Genomic DNA, 22,466 nt, shown 5'->3' with positions numbered 1-22,466 from the left:
GTGAGTCCCCTAACCCATGTTCCAGGCTTCAGGCAGAAGGATCCCCTACCACCACCAATACTGTTGTGGTTCCAGTCCCCATCCCCCTGCTGGATGCCCAGCACCTGCAGGAGGTGTAATGGATGCCTGTCTTATCTAATCAATGCAGGAGCCAAATATTACCATTATGCACCTAACATTCCCCCACCCCTCCCCGGGGGCTCAGGGTTCAGGACCTGGAGCAGACCCTTTCAGACAAGAGTTGGACTGAAGAGATTCAGACACTAGGAAAAATCCAGCAGATGTTCCCTAATCACAAAAGCAAAAAGGAGATACAAAGGAGAAGGCGCCTGCCTGGACACCCGGGAAGAGCAGAGTTCAAATCCAACCTCGGATGCTTATTGTGTTACCCTGAGCAAATGGTTCTGCCCCTGAGCCTCAGTTTCCTCAGCTGCCAAATGAGGAGACTAACAGAAGCTATCACAGTGCCGGGCACTTACTGCCTGTTCACTGACTGATCTAAGACAATCCGTGCAAAGCGCCTCCCCGGCCACGCAGTCGGAAGCGACTGAAACGACTCCACAACAAAAATACCGGCCGCGGATCTGAGAGGCAGTCCGGCCGAATGGGCATCGCGTCCACCTCAGAGTCAGGAAGCCCATTTCTGGCAGGTACCGGCCAGGTGACCCGGACAAATCACTGACATTGGGGCTGCTCCCTAAAAGCCAGAGGAGTTGCTGACGGACACTGCAAGCGAGACATAAAAGAAAACGACTATTACTGCATCGCGGCCAATCCTCCCCCAGCCCAAGGGGCAGGATGAGGGAAGGAGGCTCAGAAAGGCCACCAGCCTGGCCCGCGCTCACGCACGTGTCACAGCCGAGGACAATGAGCGTCCTCGGACTTTGGCCGAGACTAGCAGACTCGAAGGAGCGGTGGTGACGGGGACACAGCGGGAGTAGAGCCAGATCGGGAATCAGACGAGCTGGGTCCTGGGGGACCGCGGCAAGGCTCTGACCCCTCAGGGCCTCAGTTTCCTGTTCTGTAAAATGAGAGCTGATGGGCTCCAAGACACCACCCAGCTCTGCGCCTATGAGCCTGTCACCCCCCTCCCCCAGCCCTGCGGCTCTGCCCAGGCACACGGCCCACTGCCCCAGGACTCTACGGATCCTCACCGTCAGGTGCAGTCGGCGCTGGCTGGGCAGCTCCCGCTGCTGTTCTCAGGAGCCCAAAGGAGGAAGCCACAGGTGCCCCCGGCTAAGATCCTGAAGCGGCAAGAGTGAGCTGCAGTATTCCCCCTTGTTAGGACAGAATTGTCAGGGGTTAGAATTGTGGCATCCCGGCCCTCGGCAGAGGGAGGTTAGGAGGGCGCAGGGAGGGATGTGGGTCTCTCCTCTGCCAACGTCTGGCTCTGAATCTGAGCCCCGCTTGGGCCAGAGGCCCTTCCCCAGCCCATCAGTGCAGTGGCCTTCCCTCAAAGATGACCTCGCGCCACTCCATCCCTCCTCCCTCTATCTCTCTGTCTCTCTTTGTCTCTCTCTCCCTCCTCTCCCTCACACTGTCTCTTAATCTCTCTCTCTCTCTCTCTCTCTCTCTCTCTCGTTGTTGTTATACATAAGTATACACATATATATTTATATTGAGGGTGGGGGCCAGCTAGGTGGTACAGTGGGTAGAGCACTGGGCCCTGAGTCAGGAGCACCTGAGTTCAAATCCAGCTTCATACATTCACTAGCTGTGTGACCCTGGGCAAGTCACTTCACCCTGCTTGCCTCAGTTTCCTCATCTATAAAATGAGCTGGAGAAGGAAATGACCAACCACTCCAGAAGTTCTGCCAAGAGAATCCCCAATGGGGTCACCAGGGGCCAGACACAACTGAAATGACCTGAACAACAAACATCTTTGAAGTCCGCAGCTATCTGCACTCTGTCTCCCCCATTAGACTGTAAGCTCCCTGAGGCCAGACCCTTTTTTTCTTGGGGGGAGGGGGGGGCTTTTCTTGTTTCCCCAGACCTGAAGATGACACCCAGCCTGACGGACTGCCTCAGGGAAGATCCAGGGACTGTCCAGGGCGAGTCTCCCGAGGAGAGGAACGTTCAGAGGCGACAGATTCCCAGGAGCCTCAGACGGTCTCTGGTTGCACCAGCTCAGACAATCTGGCTCCGGGCCCGATGCCAGCAGCCACAGGTTCACCTCCTGGGCCTGCACAGTATGGTGGGTAATTACAGGTGCAAAGCTGGGCTCCACCGGGGCTCCCCAACCCTGCTCCCTCCTGGGCCTCTGGGGACCAAGGTTACTGTCAGCGCTCACTGGCCTGGGGGCCAGTCCTGACCTCTGCCTCAACTGGTCTGGTGACCTGGGAACCACCATTCCATGTGTCTGTGCCTCAGTTTACTCATCTGTTTGTTGGGGTCCAATTCCTCCCCCTTCTCATCTTGCCAATCCAAAGACCAAGCCTTTGAATGGGTTACACCTGAAACCCTGTCCTGCCGATGCCCAGATGGCAGCCAATGCATCGTTGTTCTTGTTCTTGTTCTTGTTTGGTCGTGTCTGACGCCCCATGACCCCAGCTGGGGTTTGTTGGCAGAGATACTGGAGTGATCTGCCACTTCCTTCTCCAGCTCATTTGACAGATGACGAAACTGAGGCCAACGGGGTGAAGTGACTTGCGAAGGGTCACCCGGCTAGGAAGTGTCTGAGGCCGGATTTGAGTTCTGAAAGAGGAGTCTTCCTGACTCCAGGCCCAGCGCTCTGTCCACTGGGCCACCCAGCTGTCCCATGGCATGCCAGTGGGAGCCTCATGGTGTAACGATTGGAATAACGCCACCTGCTGGATACTAACTGTAGAAGAGTTCTGCCCATGAAGCGAAGGTCTTTGAGGGCAAGACCAGGAGTCTTGTCTTTGGTATCAGGAAGTGACGCGGACTAGTGGGAGGAGGAAGGAAGAGACTGGCGCTCAGTCTCGCTCTCTTTCCTCTGGACTCTGGCGGAGAGCGGAGCTAGAAATGTGCTCTCCCTTTAATAGATAGGAATCTAGGCCTTTCTCTCTCTCTTTACCAAATTCTTATTCTCCTTAATAAATGCTTAAAAGTCTAACTCTTGCTAAAGCTTATAATTTATTGGCGACCACTCATTAGATATTTTAGACAGACTAGCTAGGATTTTAGCCCTTAACAGATGGCTGACCACGAAGAGGAAAGCTAACCCTCAGTCTTCTTCTTATCTTCTGGTTGGGTAAGAAATTTCCCCTCCCTCTCCCTTTAACTGCTAAGTACTGGTGTACTGGCTGTGTTTTCCCTTTAAATTTTTTCGAATGGACCTTTTAAACTCCCTAATTACCCTATTTTTGATTTTAGTCTGTTTAACCAGACAAATGGGAGATAAGATCATGTTAATGCTTTGTTTTTGTGGATTTTCTATTTTTCTTTTTATTTTTGTTAAAAGAGCCAGCAACTTACTCACACAAGGAAATATCTCTCCCTCTCCCAACCATGCTTTTTCAGAGAAACCTGAAGAGATTCCCGCAGCTTTTCCCAGTTCTAACAGTAATTGTTGCTTTAATTTTGCATGCCTGGAGGCAATGACCCACCCTCTAGAAGCTTTTAATCCCCTAGCACCTGGAGGCAAAGTGGGGGAAGAGGAATCCAGGCCTGAGTTCAAAATCAAGTCTGATTCAAATTGCTCTGGTCCCTCCCCTCCTCTCCAGACCCCACCCTCTACTCCTCCTATGGCCAAGCCCATTGCTTCCCCTGCCTGGGAAGTCCAGAGATCTGATGCGCATGCTCAACTTTCTCTAACTACATTTGCAGCTTCAGGCTCACCCCTTCCCCAGCCTGGCTGTGCTTCTGAGACAACTTTAGAAAACCCTTTAAATTCCAGATATGCTCGTTTTGTTCATAATTTTGCTAACCTGCTTTTGTCTTTAATTAGTAATCTTATAAAGCATTTGTATGGTGAAAAGGCTGACAGACAATATAGAGGGGTTAAAGAAGAAAAACTTAAGCCGAATAAGAATGACAATCATCAACATAGTTCAAGACTCCGCTTCTTTTGCCATGGAAGGGTATATATTTTACAGAAATGTAGAAGTAAGCAGCAAGGTATTGATATGAGTATTGGGGATTTTAGATATCGGAATCAAAAGTGTTCTAAATTCACTCAGATTATTAATAGTATCAGTTCAGAGGTTACATAGGATTTCTATGCTATTACATATACATTTTGAAATTAATGGTATGGGTTTATTTTCATAGAGATTTTCATGCTTTTGAGATTGTGTTTTATATTTAGTTTTTAAAACAAGGAGAATATTTGTAAAAGCTTTTTATAGTCATGTGATCAAGTTTATATTTTATAATACTCTTATTAATATTAAGTTCACATTCATTTAGATTTCCCTAGTTTGAATTTCATTGTCTTTTATTGTTCCACGTGTATCTTCTTCTATTCATTCATCTATCTAATTTTGAAACATGGTTTTGATTTCATAATACAATGTTAATTCTAGGAGTATTGTGCTCCCATATTCTGAGTTGTTTGTTTTTGTTATTTTTTCTCAATTGATTATTTGATCTAACTCTTTAAAGCATTTCCCTGGCAAATTGGTTGCCATGGCAAGTATAAATTGATTCTAGAAGTATTATTTTTGATAAGCATATTCCAAAAAAAAAAAAAAAAGAGGGGAACATTTGTAAAAGTTTTCTTTTTTTTTCAAAAAAAGTTTTCTTTGAGATTCTGTTGTGCTTTAACTTGTATTTAAATATGTTCTGATTTTTCACAAAAGTAATTGTATACTAAGTAAAAAAAAGGGGTATTATTTGAAATTGTTGCATAATTATATATTGTGTTCTGAGTCAAGATGTATTCACATTTTTTGCAATCATTTATTATCCTCAATTTTTAAATCCATATGAGACTTGGATTATGGGAACTTATCATTTAAGACATTAATTGCCTTTATTCTGAGTTATCAGATGCCAGTTGGCCAAGATGCCATCCAATCACAAGAGGAATACATGCAAGAGCAGACACTGAACTGTCACATGAGGGGAGACATGCATGAAGTCAAGGTATGGCCAAGGGAACGGCTTTTGACAAATGTTGAGGTTGGATTCTCTTGGTTTAATATTTTATTTTATTTTTCCCCACAATATCGTACAGATGGCTGGAAGTATTGATCCCACCCATCTCACTTCTACACCTGGCTTCTATGCTCCCTCCTATATGCCTGATGCCATGGACCATCTCAATCCCATGCATCTGATTAAGTCTGACTCAGTTTCCTCCAATATGTTCGGTGGCATGGACGTATATTCCATCCACCTATTTTAAGCCTGGCATACTGTATGGGCAGTACATATTGCTCAAGTGTGGGAATGCTCATATCCCATCATTTCTCTGTTCTTTTATGGTAACCCCCATAATTATCTCAGGTGTCATGATAAATAACAGTGTTGAATTTGGCCTTGACATCTGTTACTAATTATATTAGATTTTAAAATTTCTCATAATGGCATGAGGATAATTAGGCAGATGATGCAAAAAGTGATGAAACAGATAAAAATTATTTTTAATAATTAATATTGCAGCAATTGTCTTCTCAATTACCCTCCATAAGGGGGGGACTATAGTAATATTATAATTTTAAAGAATGTTTCAATTTTTGTTTTATTATATGTTTCATGTGTAACAACTAAGATTCTGTATTCCCTTAGACATGTTTTTGAGAACTTTCATTGTTTGATTTTATTATTGACAAAGCTATTTTAAAGTTGTGTTAAGCTCAATTTTGTAGGAAATTTCCTGGCTGATTACCAGCATCCACACATCAACCCCTGAAAAGACTTCCATTCTACGACTACACCTAGAGGACATCTGAGAAAAGACTTTCAGAGACTTTAAATGAACAGTTTTGATTTGTTGTTTTTGTTGTTTTTTTTCTCTTTCTGTTATAATATACACCATCTGTAACATGTATTCTCTGCAGAGGCCCTCCCTTTGCAAGACTAATGTCAAAGCGTCGGTTCATGAGGACAAAAAAAAAATCGCCCCTCTGGACAAAACTTTCCTTTCTTCCTTTTCTATATTGTTGTTCACATATTATTAGTTAGCAATAGTTATTATATTCTTTTTACTGTTCCGTCAAGGAAACATTTTGTTTCTTGAGGAACAACAGGGGGGACTGTAACGATTGGAATAACGCCACCTGCTGGATACTAACTGTAGAAGAGTTCTGCCCATGAAGCGAAGGTCTTTGAGGGCAAGACCAGGAGTCTTGTCTTTGGTATCAGGAAGTGACGCGGACTAGTGGGAGGAGGAAGGAAGAGACTGGCGCTCAGTCTCGCTCTCTTTCCTCTGGACTCTGGCGGAGAGCGGAGCTAGAAATGTGCTCTCCCTTTAATAGATAGGAATCTAGGCCTTTCTCTCTCTCTTTACCAAATTCTTATTCTCCTTAATAAATGCTTAAAAGTCTAACTCTTGCTAAAGCTTATAATTTATTGGCGACCACTCATTAGATATTTTAGACAGACTAGCTAGAATTTTAACCCTTAACAATGGATAAAATAGCCTTTGGAATAGAACACAGAAGAGAACTGTGGGATGTCAAAGTTGGAAGAGACCTTGGAGCAAGGAAGTCAAGGCAATGAGCGTTTTTGAAGTGCTAACTGTATACCGGGCACCAAACACAGAATGTCTGTGCTAGGAGAGATGTTAGAACAGAAAGCCCAGCACGGTACAGCTGGGAGACCCTCAGGCCTTCAAACGTGGAATACCAAAGCAAGGAGACACCCTGAAACACAGCACACACAATGTCAGAGCTGGGAAGGACCTCAGCGTGTGCAAACAATCTAGAATGTCAGATGGAGAGAGAGATTAGTCCTGTGCCTGGCAAACAGTGAGTGCTTAATAAATGCCTACTGACTGACAGAAGAGACCCCAGACCCTTCCAGAAATGGAGGGAGCTTGAGCACAGATATCAAATTGAAGAGTAAAACACTAACAAAATGTCAGAACTGGGAAGGACTTGGGACAGACAATGTCAGAGTTTAGAAGAACCTTGGAATATAGAAGGTTATAGCTGGAAAAAAGAGCTTAGAAACAGAATTCTGGGGCTAAACGGACCTAGAACAGAGAATCCCAGAGCTGGGAGGGCCCAGAACATAGCACGGAGAGTGCTGGAGCCCAAGGGGCCTTGAAGCATTGAATGTCAGAGCCAAATGTCGGAACGGCGAGAGGCTGGGGCAGGAGTGCAACGTCACAAGGAGGAGAAGGGAGAAGATGGGAGGCACAGAGACCCTGCCAACCAACCCGGTGGGTCTAAGAATCCAAACCACAGCTTTCCCAAGCCTGGGGGATAGAACGGGGCCCCCGGCTCAGAAACAGCTCTGGTAGTCACTCATCTATCAAAGCTCGGCCTTTCTGGCCCGAATGTTGAGCAAGGTCAAGCCTAAGAGTCAGTGCAAAAGCCTCAGCCAGAAGCATCCAGCAAAAGGGAGAGAGCCGACTTAGAATGTCCTTTACCAAGACGAGGAGGGAGAGAATATGCCTTTATAAGGCACCCACTGTGTGCCGGGCCCTGTGCTAAACGAGGCGTGGCACGTCGCGCAACCTAAGTCTCAGTTTCCACATCTGGGAAATGGGGGCGATCACAGCCCACCTCTAGGGGCTGTTGTGAGGATCAAGGCAAAAGACACAGTGGTCTTGGTCACATTAGGTTTCTAGCAGAGCAGAGAAGCACCGGACAATGACAGAAGGGACGGTGTGCCATGTCCAGGGAGCCGGTGGTCTGGCACATGCTGCGGATAGACCTCAGCTGACTGCAGGGTCAGAGGATGTTGGGCAAAGGGCCAAAGGACCCCTCACTTGGCAGGTCAGGGGCAGCTCCCAACTACTCAGACAAGCTCAGAGAACAGGGACGACCACCCCCAAACCCAGGAGACGGGCAGAGGGGGCTCCGTCTGATCCAGGAGGTCATCCTGACCACATCTCCACTGCCACCTCCTTCCCCAGACAGCTTTAAAAAGGAGAGGGTGCTGGCATGGGCCAGACAACTGGGGAGTGGGGATAGACCCCAAACACAGCATCTGAAGGAGGCTCCCATACCAGCTGACCATCTTTGCCATCTACAAAGCATGCGGCCTACATCATCCACGGCCCTCCCGGGAGGCAGGCAATGTCCAGCATGACTGCCCCCGTCTGACAGATAAGGAAACTGAGATTCAGAGAGGAGGTGACACAAGCAGAACAGCCAGGACTGAGTCCAGATAATGGTGCAGAGATGAGCTGCGGCGGGAAGGGACAGCAGTGGCCAGCAGTCCAAGCCCTCATCTCAGCTAAGGACACATGAAGTCGGATCCCCAAAACTTCAGTGTCATCAAAGAATGGCAGACCTCAGGCTCCCAGAGGGACAGACCTAGGACCAGACCATGGAGTCCAAGCAGATAGCCCAAGAGGCACGGTGACCAGTCTCCGTGCGGAGATGTCTGAGGCAGGGCTGGACACCCCAGGGCCACAAGCTGCTTCTCACCTTCTGTGCAATTAGGCCTGTTTCTGTACACCAACACATACATGCAGTCTCCCCAAGATTATAAGCTCTCTGCTCACTACTCTAACACAGGGCCTAGAATAGAGGAGGGGGCTTCATCAATGCTGGCTGAGACTGAGAAAGCAGGTTCCACAGCTGTGCAAGCAGGCACCCGCACCCGCCAAGACCAGTGCTGACTGTCCACCAAGTCACATCTCACTTCTACCCCCTCCCCATCACAGGAACTGACCCCCTAGGAATTCTGGCAGCCCCCCCCCAAAAGTCATCTCCTGGGAGGCAGCCCACAAGAGATGGCAAAGATCTCTAACAGTGGAAGGTGGGGATGAGACGCGTCTCCTGCCTTCTCAGGGCTAACAGTCCAATAAGGGGATTTGGTTCCAGTTACCACATTACATGGTAGGCACTGAAGAGACAATCATGTGGCTCGCATGGGCATAATTCAGGTTTACAAAGCTCTGTGTGTATTTATGTCTGTGTGTGGGGGGGTGTACAACCACACACACACACACACACACACACACACACACACACACACACACAAGATTTCATTTGACCCTTAAACTACCCTGAGAGTGGGTGCTATAATTATTATCTCATTTTAGAGATGAAGAAACTGGGGCACAGGGCAAGAGACTGAGTGCCTTGGCCTGGGGGACACAGAGGGCAAGTGTCCGAGGCAGGACTGGTCCAGCATTCTTGCCCACTATGCTGCCTGCCCAGCCCATACAGAGTGTGAGACCATGGGAAGGAGGAGAGAGGGGACCCCAGGGAGGGCCTTCCGGGCTTCGCGGGCCCCCACGCCCCCAGTATGGCCGTTTCTCTGCCTGGTCAGTAGGCTTAGCGCTCTTCCTCAGCAGGTATTCGTTCTCACGGCCCTGCTGCGACGGGGGAAGCTGAGGTACAAACCACCCCACCACAGGCCTGACTTCCACCCGGTGCATGCTTAGAGAAAGAGGAACCGTCAGCTCCATCTTCAGTATGTGGGTCTCCCCATGGGGTCCTGGGCAGCCCCTGACCCCAGCCCCGCTGAGTGCATGCTGGCCCGGCCGGGCAAGAGCAGGCGCCTGTCAGGGTCATCGGGCTTTGGGGAGAAGGTCTAGGGATCCTAGCAGCTGCCTGGCCCTCCCTCCAAAGCCTGGAGCAGCTGGCCCTCCCAGGTCTGCCCCCAAACCTCACCCTTCCCAGCAGTCTGCCTCCCAGCCCGGGCCCTGCCCCATCTCTTCCTGTCAAGCCTCCATTCACGGCTCAGTGGCTTCAAACCTACCATTTCCTTGTCAGCCTCACTTCCTGAGGCAGACACCGGGCTCCTCTAGGGTCTATGAAAGTGACCTTAGAAACATGGGGTCAAGCCCTCCCCACGATTAGCTACAGCAATGCAATGGGCTAGCTGTCTGAGACATGGTACCCAATTATACAGGCAAGGAAACTGAGGCTTTTGGCCCACCTTCACAGAGCTGGTAATTGGCAACATTAGAACACAGAACATTATTTTATAATTATTATTGTTGTTGTTAATTAACTCCTAACATCGAGTCCAGCACGGAATCCACTGATGGTGGAATTTTCAAAAAGCTCACCCAATTAGAGTGGATGGGGTAGGGGCTAGAGCCATGATTTCATGGGCACTCCCAGGGGAGCAGTCTCCCTCCACCGATACAGGTCAGCACCTTCTCTGACAGTGGAAAAAGAACATCAGGGAGTCCCCTGGGGGTGCTCAGAGATTGTTTAAGGTCACACAGCCCCTCGATCCTCATCACTATTTAGAACGTCGAGGGGGGTGGGGAGGTAGGACACTGGGGTCTCTACCCTCTTGGAGTTTACAGACAAGGAAGGAGATGAAAGGGAGTTATATTACACAGAAGCACATGCTACAAAACCCCAGGTATTCTGACTATTTCTGAGCTTTGAAATAAAGCAGCAATAAGTATTTCTAGGCATAGCCACATGTCCCAACAGCCCTTCTGTGGGAATGCCACCAGAAGAGACGAGCGCAGGAAGAATAACAATGACAATAATAGGGCATCGCCAAGGCCTAGGCTCCAGCCTTTCCTCTGACCCCCTGGGCCCAAAGCCCTTCTCCAAAACAAGAGTTACAGGCCAGGGGGTGATCTGCCTCTGTAAAGGAAGCTTATCACACAGTGCCCTCAGTGTGCCAGGCCCTCAGTGTGCCAGGACCTCGGTGTTTTGCAGATCTCATCTCATTTGATCCTCACAAGGGCACAAATGTGGAAACTGAGGCAGGCAGTGATTAAGTGATTTGCCTAGGGTCACAGAGTCTGAAGTAACATAGCTGAGAGGATTTTAAACTGGGCCTTTCTGACTGGGGGGGGGCAGCAATGAAACACTGAATCCACTGAACCACCTAAAATAACAACAAAAATGAGAAGTTCTAGTACAAAGCAAGACCTGGGTTAGAATCCTGACTCCTTATCAATGAAGTCACAAGGCCAAATTTCTTTTAATTTCTTTTAATGATGTAAAGTCAAGACAGAAACAGGAGAGAAACAAGCAACGGTGCCCCAGGATTATCTGAGCTCACTAAGACGACTGGTTGAGGAGAAGGGGCCCATCTACATTGATGGGGGAAGCTTCCTCACTAGGAGACCCTAGGAGGGTGGTCTTCATGGGAATCCCCACTTCGGATTAAATGTACATTAACTTGTGCCCTTAACACATTCTCCCCCAAACTGCTCCCCACTCTTCCCAAGCCCTGGCCAACCTGGGCTCTCCTTCCCCGGGCTGTGTGACCTTGGCCAAATGGCTTCCCTTCTGTTTCTCCATCTGGACCGCCAAGGTCCGGTCCACCACCCTGTGACTCTCCATATCTCGGCACAGACTGCGCACCTACCTAATGCACCTTGAATCTGGATCGCTCCTTTCCGAGCTGATCTGTGGGTATTTTCTGTCTCAGCCGGGAGAGCTGCAATCGCGGGGACTGAGGGTCGGGAGCCTTGGACAGACAAGCTTTCTCCCCTCCAAAGCAACACCTTAGGACAGAGCCATCTCCAAATAAAACTCTCCAGCCAAGGGGGGAAAGCCCCGTGCAAAGCCAACAAACCAAATTTCAGATGAGGTTCCCTTCCCTGGAGTAACCACTCTCTTGGGAAGGAAAGAAAAAACAGCTAAGAGGCAGGGCGGGGGCAGCCAAGACCCCAGGGCCCCAACAGTGGGCTCCAAGACCGCCTGGAGGGGACTCAGCCCTTCCAGGGCAGCCTTTGCCCGGCCCCAGGGTGTGGGGAAGGAAAGATGCTCCAAAACCTTGCAAGTGAAACACACAGTCCCTCTGAGACTTTGGGGGCTACTGGCCCCCACATCTTGTCTATACCCGCTGCACCCACAGAGAGACAATGAGAAAGGATAGAAAAAAACGAAGGGGACACACACAAATAAGGTCTAAGACAGGCAGGAGAACTCTGAGGAGGCAACAACATCGCAGTGTCCCTAAACATCGGGAACACCGGAACACCGTGGCACCTGCCGCCCACCTGGGGAGGGGACAGAGACAGGCCCCTCTGAGCCAGAGCTTCTCTCTTCTCTCTCCTCTCCTCTCCCTTCCCTCTCCTTCTTTCTCTCCCTCTCTCTCTCCTCTCCCTTCCTTCTGTCTTTCTCTTGTCTTCCCCCATCTCTTTCTTTTCTCCCTCCTGTCTTCTCTTCGGTCTCTCCTTTCTCTCTTCCCTCTCCCCTCCCCTCTCCTTTCTCTCCCCTTCTCCTCCTTCTCTCCTTCCTCCCCGTCCTTCTCTCCTCTCTCTTCCTCTCAACTCATTCTTGTCCTGTCCCCCTCACGTCTCCCCCCCTCCCCACGCTGTCCCCCACTCTTGCACATTCGGTTGCACACGCACGCACACATGCGTCCGGGGCTGGCGCACATCGTCACCCCCCTCCCCCGCTCCCAGGCCGTAGCCAGTCAAGACCAAGGCCATACCTGGCGGTTGGGGGGCCAGGGCACCCCAAGGCTCGTCCCGGGAACAGTCCGGGGAAGCAGGAATCGCCTTCCCTCCCCAGGCCGCAGCCCGGCCCGAGGTGTCCCCTTTGTATGCAAACAAAGTCTGAGCTAGCTTGTCAATTCCGCGGCTCTCGGCTCGCCCGCCCAGAGGTGGAGCCCAGATGTGCGTGGGGGAGCGGCAGGGGGGAGCGCGGGGGGTGTGGCCATGGACGTGGACCGCGCCTTGTGGACGTCCGCGAGTCACACGGGCTTCTACGGGGCTTCCGAGTGACCACAATTAACTTTAGAGGCGTCATTTAGGTCGTCCGGGAGAGAAATCGATAAGATACACGCGCGCGCGTGGAAACAGACACATGTACACGTATGCCTGTGTGCGTGCGTGTATACATGCATGCGTACGTCCATGCGGGTTTCACTCCGCACTGAGACTTTTAAGACAGCCTGTGCATGTTGGGGACTTGGGGGCGCGTGTCCGTATTATCTGCATATATACACATATACATACATACATACACACACACACACAGAGCCATGCCTATCTAATGTGTGTGTTCTACGTATACACAAGGCGGGCTTTACGCTCCTATTCTTTCCATTTACTTTAGACATGTCAGCTCTGTGTTTGCAATGTGGCCTCAGCTTGAATGATGAAACCTTCACCCAGACCGCGTGTGCGCATACACACGCATTGGCAAATGTTTGCTCCCAGGGTACAGGGCAATATGCACGCGTGTGTGTCCGTGCGCGCGCACGTGCAGGTACACAGGGGTATATGCACATATACATGGGCGGGCCCTGCCTGTCCGGGGGGTCGCACGTAGGCTCTCAGGTCCGAGCCAGGCACCAAGAGGGAGCCCGGTGTAAGGAAGGTGCCCCCACCCCAGGACCTGGCATTTCATCTCTCTGGGCCTGGCTTGTTCCAGCACGTGCTGGAGTGGGGCTGGGGATGCCGAGCAGGGGAAACCATCCCGGACCTCGAGGACCCCCTACGGAGACAAAAGTTAGACGGCCTGACCCCTCCCCCAAGTGGGCTTAGGGATTTCTGGACTCCCTTCCCCCTCCAAACAGGAGAGGGGAAGGAGCACCAGCCCTGGGGGTCCGAGCGTCTGGGTCGGAATCCTGCATGTCGCCCTAAGCCTCAGTTTCTCCCACTGTAAAATGAGGGGGTTGGGCTGGATGCTCTAAAATGTAGTTTGGAGGGAGCCTAGTAAAGGGAAAGAGCCCAGCGCTGGGGGGGGGGGGGGCGGGCGGGAGGGCGTCCTCAGTTCCAGTGCAGTCTCTGCCCCTCTCTCGACCAGCCCCTCTTCCCCAGTAAACGAGAGGGTGGGGCTGCGTGGCCTCCAGAAAAACTTTCTCTGGCCGGCGGAATAAGAAATATTGCGGAGCGATTGCATTAGAAGCAATGTCCCTGGATGCTCCGAGCACCAGGCGGCGTGTGTCTGACACCCCCCTCCACGGGCCCCGCAGCCAGGTCTGGGCTCATGCCTGGTGACTAGTGATGACTCAGCCCCTGGAGGAGGAGAGCTGAGGTGATCCGCTCAGCCAATCAGGAGGCGGCCCCCCGGAGCAGCCCAGCTCTCGGAGCTGCTGCATGGGAGAAGAAGGTTCTCCTGGGCAGGGCAGAGCCAGGCAGGGGCGGGGGGACAGGAGGAGGGAGGGGGGAAGGGGAGGGGAATAAGGGATGGGGAGGAGAAGGGATATGGGGTGGGGCGTAATATGGAGGGGAGGGATGGAGAGACGAGGGAATTAGGGATGGGGAGGGGAAGGGGATATGGGGGAATAAGGGATGGGGAGAAGGGATATGGGGTGGCAATATGGAGGGGAAGGATGGGGAGAGAAGGGAAGAAGGGATGGGGAGGGGAAGGGGATATGGGGGTGAAACATGGAGAGGAGGGATGGGGAAAGAGGGGGAATAAGGGATAGAGTGGGGAAGAACATTTGAGGGCGGAATATGGAGGGAGGGATGGGGAGATAAGGGAAAAAGGGATGAGGAGGGGAAGGGGATATGGTGGGGGCAATATGGAGGGGAGGGATGGGGAGAGAAAGGGGATATGGGGGAATAAGGGATGGGGAGGGGAAGGGGATAGGGTGGAGGAAATATGGAGGGGAGGGATGGAAGTGGGAGGGAGAGGGCAGGGAGGAGGACTGGAAAGAATAGAGTGGGGGTTGCTGCGGGAGAGAAGAGGGCTCTCCTGGGCAGGGAGGGGAGCGGGAGCGGAGGTGGCACCCACACAGCAGCTGGGGTAGTCAGATCTACCAGGAGCTGGGCAGTCTCCGAGGGGGCTTACGGTGGAGAACCTAGGCTGGAACACAAGTCATTCCTCTCCCTGACTCTCAGTTTCTCCATCTGTCCTAAGATCCCTTTCTGTTCTAATATTCCTGGATCCCTCCCGGCTCTGACTCTGTTCCGAGTTCCAAGGTTGGCTTTAGCCAGAGCTAAGTCAACTTCCTTTTTCTGATGTGCTGCAGGTGAGTCTATTAGGGCACCCAACACGAGTAGGTGTCTGCAGGGTGTTTCCTCTCGACAATCCTATGAGGGAAGAAGCCCAGGCGTTATGATGCCCATTTCATAGGTGGGAAACTGAGGGTGTGACTCACCTCGAGTGACACCAGAGGTAATAGAGGGAGCTGGGATTGGAACACCTTTCTTGGTCCTCATTGCAGCTCTCTTTCTCCTTCAGCTGATCCATAGAGAGCCTAGTGGTCTCTGAGGTCCCAAAAACCTTGGTTCAAAGGTTCAAATCCCAGCTCTGACACTTGCTTGCTATGTGACCTTTGGGCAAGTCACCTAACCCCCCTCACCTGTCCTTCACAGGCTCAGTAGTACATTGCCAGCCTCAAAGTGCTTCACGCCCCTAAGTCAGTATGATCTCTCAAATCTCTAAGTTCCCTGTCCTATGTGACTATTATCTCCACCCCTATATTATCTAAAGGGATGCAGGCAGCGTCAGCCCAGCTCTTGACTCACCGAGTCACACAGGGTCACTCTTTCTAGAGGAGATCTCCCACACCTGGGTCCCCATCCGCACTTTACAAATGCCCAGGCAGTCTCAGCTGGAGGCAAGGGGAGCTGAGCTCCCCAAAGTCCCTGCGCGGGAGCTACCAACAGTCGGTGGCAGAAGAAGCCCTGTCTCCTGGTTCCTGGACCAGGGTGTTTGCCCCGACACCAGGGGCTCCCCCCAAGGGGCACCCAACAAGGTGACCCAGCCAGTGAAGGTGGCGCTTGACCTGCCCCAGGTGCCTCCTCCCCTAGCACAAGGCTTCCCAGGTTACAGGTGATGAATAATTGTTTGGTCTCCTCCCCCAAGAACAGGTGGTTACAAACTGGCTCCCAGTCCAAACCTTGGTGCCTGAGGGACACTGGGAGGACGTTGGAATCGTAGCCAGAAGAGCCTGCAGAGGCCACTGCTACCCCCTCCTTTTACAAAAAAGGGAAACTGAGGCCCAGGGAGGGGAAGGGGCTGCCCAAGGTCATCCAGGGAGCTCAGTGGCAGAACCAGGGAGGGAGTGGATGCTTCTCTTTGGCCCTAAAGGTGCTAGAGTTAAGGTGCAAGGGGTGTTTGGCTTAAAGGCAAAACGATTTGGAAAATGAAGAATCATTGTCCTCTAATAAGGCTGACTCGTTACTAGAGGATTTGGGAGCAGAGGCAGCCTGAGACTTGTGATTTCATCGCTGTATGGTCTTTCTAGTATGGGAATTCCCTCTCCCGCGCCGATCTTTTCATGAGAACGATGAGGCAGAGTAGAGCGCACTCTGTGATTTCCCTTTGAGTTTGATTAAGTGTGTGTATCAAGCACCTGCTGGATACCGAGCATCTGCTGGGTACCTGGCAGTGTGTTGGGCACCGAGCATTCAAAGGCAAAAAGGAGAAAGAAACAGTGCCTGCCCATGTGGGGCTTCCATTCTCCTGGGTAGTTGTGGGGGAGAATGCTGGAAGGCTTCCTGGAGGAGGAGGAGCACTTTGAAGAAAATCAGTGTCATCAAGAGGAAGGAGATCATTCCAAGCCTGGAAGACTGCCTGAAGAAGTGTTCTGCATCCATTACGTTATGCAGAAAAAGAATTTATTTGTCTTGCCCCTGGAGAGCCAAGGGATAACCAGAATTGGAGAGGGGCAAACCGTGGCTCAGTGTAAGGACCTCCTAACGATCAGAGCTGTTTAAAAGTAAAATGAGCTGCTGTGACAGGTAGTGAGCTCTCCAGCAATGAAGGGGTTCAAGCAGAAACTGGGTATTGTAGAAGAGATCCCCTTTTCAAGGAGGGCTGGACTAAATAAGCCTCCAAGGTCTCTTCTGGGGAGGAGCCTCATCCAGGAGAATCCCAGAAAAAGACTGAGGTCCTGGTGTAATGGGGACAGTGGGTGAGCAGTCACCTAGCCCACACAGGTCCATGATGTGCTCTAGCAGCTGGTTTCTACATATCCATAGGGCACTGGGGAGCAAAGAAAATATACAGAAAATGGATCATCTCTTTCCCACTCTGCATGTGCCCCCTGTTGCTTTGGCTGGGACAGGAGCAGAGTGAAAGCTATCCCCAGGCTAGATGGACTGCATCAGGAAGGGACAACTGCCCCTCTCAGAAGAGGCTGGATGGCTGATTCCCTTGTGTGCTGGAGTGGGATCCTTTGGGGGCACAGGTTAGATGAAATAGGCAATGAGTTCCCATCCAACCCTCGAGTGCTCTCACCATTCCCATGCAACCCTATCCCTGATTCCCACCAGATGAGCAGTAAGCTCAGTGTTGACCATGCTGGATACCAGGCAGCCATAGGCAAATCACCTCTCTTCTCTAAAATGGGCACAATGGCACCACCCTGCCCAGTTCCCAGAGATGCCATCAGGAAAGCACTTTGTGAACTTTAAAATGATGGAAATGTAGGAACTGGCAGTTTTCAGATGATGAAATTAAAGCTATCTACAGCCATATGAAAAAATGTTCTTAATCACTACTGATTAGAAATGCAAATTAGAAATGCAAATTAAAACTACTCTGAGGTACTACCTCACACCTGTCCAATTGGCTAATATGACAAAAAAGGAAAATGATAAAGGTTGGAGAAATGTGGGAAAATTGGAACACTAATGCAATGTTGGCAGAGTTGTGAACTGATCCAACCATTCTGGAGCGCAATTTGGAACCATGCCCAAAAGGCTTTAAAACTGTGCATGGGGGCAGCTAGGTGGTGCAGTGGATAAAGCACTGGCCCTGGATTCAGGAGTACCTAAGTTCAAATCTGGCCTCAGACACTTGACACTTACTAGCTGTGTGACCTTGGGCAAGTCACTTAACCCCCACTGGCCCACAAAAAAAAAAAAGAAAGAAAGAAAGAAAGAAAAAACTGTGCATACCCTTTGAGTCAGCAATACAACTACTAGGTCTGTTATCTCAAAGAGATCATAAAAAAGGGAAAAGAACCCAATGTACAAAAATATTCATAGCTGCTCTTTTTTGTGGTAGCAAAGAATTGGAAATTGAGGGGATGCCCAACAATTGGGGAATGGCTGAACAAGCTGTAGTATATGAATGTAATGGAATATGATTGTGCTGTAAGAAATGATAAGCAGATGGATTTCAGAAAACCCTGGAAAGATTTGCATTAATTGATGCTGAGTGAAGTGAACAGAACCAAGAGAACATTGCACACAGTATCAACAAAATTGTGTGATGATCAGCTGTGATAGACTTAACTCTTCTCAGCAATGCAATAATCCAAGACAATGCCAAAAGACTTATGGTGGTGTAACGATTGGAATGACACTTTCCTCTCTCCCTTTTCTATATTGTTATTAACATATTGTTAGTTAGCATGGGTTATTATATTCTCTTATTTTTGACTGTTTCATCACGGAAACGTACCTTTTCTTGAGGAAACAAAGCGGGGACTGTAATGATTGGAATGACACCACCTGCTGGAGACTTACTGTAGAAGAGTTCTGCCCACGAAGCGAAGGTCTTTGAGGGCAAGACCAGGAGTCTTTTCTTTGGAAAAGGAAGTGACGTGGGCTAGTGGGAGGAGGAAGGAAGAGACTGGCGCTCAGTCTCGCTCTCTTTCCTGAGGATGCTGGTGGAGAGGGGAGCTAGAAATGTGCTCTCCCTTTAATAGATAGGAATCTAGGCCTTTCTCTCTCTTTACCAAACTCTTATTCTCCTTAATAAATGCTTAAAAGTCTAATTCTTGCTAAAGCTTATAATTTATTGGCGACCACTCATTAGACATTTTAGACAGAATAGCTAGAATTTTAGCCCTTAACAGAGGAAAATGCTCTCCACGTTCAGAAAAAGAACTATGGAGTCTGAATGTAGACTGAAGCAGATTATTTTCATTTTTGTTGTGGCTTTTTTGTTATTGTTCTTATTTATTCTTTCTTGAGGTTTTTTCCCCCTTTTGTTCTGATTAATGTGGAAATATATTTAACGTGATAGTAATATATAACCTATATCAAATTGCTCGCTGGCCTCAGGAGGGAGAGGCAAGGGAGGGTGGGAGAAAAATTTGGAACTCAAAAAATATCTTTACATGTAATTGAGAAAAATTAAAAATAAAACTAAATAAAAACTAAGATGATAGAAATGTGAGTTCTTCTGAATAACACCAACAATAATCCCTACCTCTTGCCCTGTACCCAGACATTTCTTAGCAAGAGGGACCCCATCACAAAGATGCCAAACACTCTCTCCAGTCCATTCTTCCCTCAGCTGCCCGAATGATTTCTTAAACTGCAGGACTGAGTTTCCAATACCCCCAGGAGGCTGCTTCGACATCCAGAATTAATTAGGCTCCTTTGCTCCGCATTAAAACCCTTCACGATGTGGCTCCAAACTGCCTTCCTAGCTTCATCCATCGGACCCCTTCACACACTCGGTGCTACACAAACTAGCCTTCTTGTATACCTTCCAGAAGAGCGTGTCTCCTGCCACACACCTGGGTGGCCTTGAGTCAGGAAGATCTGAGTTCAAATCCAGCCTCAGACCCTTCCTAGCTACATGACCCTGAGCAAGTCATTAGCCCATTTGCCTCAATTTCCTCATCTGCAAAATGGGGGTGATAATAACAGCACCTGCCTCCCAGGGTTGTCATGAGGGTGAAATGAGATCATTTGTAAAGCGCCTGGCACACAGTAGGTGCTTAATGTGTGCTTCTACCCGGCATCCTTTCCATCCTCACCTGTGGCCTCTTTCCTGCCTCCCAAAGTCACCTCGTCTCAATTTTATATCCATTCTGCAATATCCGTGCATATGTTTAGCATATGTTTATGCAAAATCAGTTACCCTTCGTTGCTATTGTCTCTCCTGAAGAAGTGTGAAGCCCCGGGAGGGCAGGGCCTGTTTTAGTGCCTGGCACATAGCACCTTGCCTAATAAATGAATGTTGTTTCGTGATGATTGGTCCATCTGTTCCCAGAGATAGCTAGTTGACCCAGTGGATAGAGTTCAGGGCTTGAACTCAGGATGACCTGGGTTCAAATCCTGCCTGGGACACGTATCAGGTAGGCAATCCTGGGCAGGTCACTGTATACCTCAGCTTCTTTACCTGCAAAATGGGAATTAATAGCACTTATGTCACAGGGTTGTTATAAGGATCAAGTGCTAGATGGAAGCTGGCTCTTATTATTATTTTACAGTTGAAGAAACTGGGGCCCAGACAGGGCAAGAATCTAGCCCAAGGGTCTGGGGTGAGTTACTTTCAAAGTCCAGAGCTGGCATTCTTGCTACAACAGCCTGGCAGGCTCAGAAAACAAACCAACAACAGCACCCATAGCCGGCATCAAAATGAGATGAAAAGTGCCAGACATAGTTCAGAGCCCCAGTAAGGAAGACGCTCGCCAGTCAGTGTGGAGCTCACCCAGCCAGGCCTGCTCTGGGGAGACTTCCCCCGACCTGACATGTTTTATCAGGCAGGTGCACACACGCCCTACCGTGCAAACACTTGGATGGGGCCTGGAGCGGTTTTTCAAAGACCTGCCAAAGCGTGAGAGTCGTCCAAGACACACAACTCCATCCTTGTCTGCTGTTTTCTCCTGAACTTTCATCAGTTACCTACAATTCAGCAAAACTGATCCTTAAGGAGGGCCCGGAACCAGCTAATTCAGCTTCTGAAAAGGCCTTGAGGCACACGGGAGCCCCACCATCTCTCCCTCCCAAGCCATGGAATACACGGAAATTTGGGGCTTCCAAGCACCTTTTTCTGAAGGGCCCTGATCCATCAGCTCACAGAATATTGGAGCTGGGAAGGACCTTAGAACAGAACAGAGAATGTCAGTGGTGGGAAGGGCCTTAGAACAGAGAAGGAAGGAGGCAGGGAAGGAACAAGTGTTTATTAAGCGCTTAATGTGGGCTAAGCACCTTCGGACATGAAACATAGAATGTCAGAAGTGGGATGGACTTTAGAGCCCTAGATTTGAAGTCAAGAGACAGCTTAAAATCCCTCTGCTTCCTCCAATATAAATAGGTATGTATAATAGTACATGAAGCTCTCTCCCTCACAGCCTTGTGGTGAGGAAAGCACTTTGCAAACTTTCAAGCATTTATTAAGTGCCTGCTGTATACACTCATGCTGGCGGCTGGAATATGTATTATTGTTCTGAGTGCATAGTGGGGCATCAAGGTGGTGACACAGTGCACAGAGCACTAGACCTGGAGTCAAAGAGATCTGAGTTCAAATTCAGCCTCAGACCCTACCTGGTAGGACCCTGGACAAGTCAAATCACCTCTGTCTGCCTCAGTTTACCCATCTGTAAAAAGAGGATAATGATAGCACCTACCTCACAAGGATGTTGTGAGGATCAGTTGAGATATTTGTGGGGCTCTTTGCCAACCTCAAAGTTCCCTATAATTGCTAGCTATAAACCTGCCCCCTTAGGAGCCTCCACACCTGGGCCTCTGACTGGAGGGCCAGAGGCCTGAGCAAAGAACTCCTCCCCAAGCCTGCAGGGATCCCGCAGCCCTCTCTGTAGCCCCTCCCCCAAGCTGCACCCCTTGGGGCCCATCACACCCTCCCCCCTTGGAGTCTGTCTTCCCTCATGACAGGGTAAGCAACAAGGGCTGCCTTTGAGTTTGTACCCCATCACTTAGCACGTGCCTGGTACACAGCCGGTGCTTAATAAATGTTGACTGATCACTGGCCTAGATTCACATCTGACCTCTGACACATTCACTAGCCATGTGACCCTGTAAAAGCCATCTCAGCGTCCCAGGCAACTCTCCAAGACAACGAAGTTGCAGATGGGGACCCTTATGGACAGAGGGAGTTCCCCTGGACAGAAGAGATTCCATGTACAGTCCAAAAATAAAATGTAAAAATCAGGCGTAGTGGGCCCTCCAAGTACATACAAAATGTAGTCACTGTCACATGGACAAAATGAGAGCATCTTTGGGCTCCCTCCCACCCCCCCCACCTACTCAATAAACCCCAATAGCTCCCTATCACCTCCAGGACCAATTTAAACTATTTTGTTTGACATTCAAAGGCATTCATGATGTGGCTGGGAGGCACAACGGATAGACCAGGGTCATGGAGTCAGGAAGACCTGAGTTCAAATCCAGCCTCAGTCATTTACTAGTTGTGTGACCCTGGGCAAGTCCCTTAAGTGCTGCAGCTTGTGTGTGCTCATCTGTAGAATGAGAGAGCAGCACCACCTATGTCACAGGGTAAAAGACCCTCCTACTTGGCAGGGTTGTCAGGTGGCCAGCCTGGCCCAATGATAACAAGGTGTAAATGTACGAGGGGACACCCTGTCGGGAAGGAGGAGCCCCCGGTCCCGCCCGAGGGTCTCCTGTTCCCAGGGGAGCACGTGCTGACCCCTCTGAAGATCCAGGCCAGCAGGAGGAGATGCTGCCCTCTCTATGGAAAAGAGGAAATCGAGGCGGGGGGAGTGATGGGGCATCAGGCCCATCCTCCTCGGCCCCTGGAGACCTTTGGAGGGTGCGCCAGTGCCCACATGGCATTACCTGGGCGAGTCGTTCATCCTCGCCTGGCCTCAGTTTCCCAATTTGTAACAGG

The 22,466-nt window shown here is 50.0% G+C and overlaps 1 protein-coding gene across 6 annotated transcripts in view; it reads right to left on the bottom strand.

The window, feature by feature from the left end:
• LPIN1 (lipin 1) overlaps positions 1-22,466 on the bottom strand; it is a 132,870-nt gene that overhangs the window by 51,238 nt on the left and 59,166 nt on the right. The window contains exons 1-2 of one of the 6 annotated variants that reach the window (XM_043985971.1): positions 12,448-12,627; positions 1,155-1,277 (exon numbers count right to left, since the gene is read on the bottom strand). The exons of 2 other annotated variants lie outside the window; for them this stretch is intronic. The gene's annotated coding sequence lies outside the window, so the exon portion shown is untranslated. Of the gene's footprint in view, positions 1-1,154; positions 1,278-12,010; positions 12,033-12,447; positions 12,628-22,466 lie in introns of those variants that run through there. 3 more of the 6 variants (XM_043985970.1, XM_043985969.1, XM_043985972.1) reach the window with 3 other exon arrangements.

This window comes from Dromiciops gliroides, chromosome 2 (genome assembly GCF_019393635.1).
Source record: "Dromiciops gliroides isolate mDroGli1 chromosome 2, mDroGli1.pri, whole genome shotgun sequence".
NCBI classification, from domain to species: domain Eukaryota; kingdom Metazoa; phylum Chordata; class Mammalia; order Microbiotheria; family Microbiotheriidae; genus Dromiciops; species Dromiciops gliroides.
Note: the sequence above shows the minus strand (reverse complement) of the source record. Positions and strands in the feature narration are given on the sequence as shown.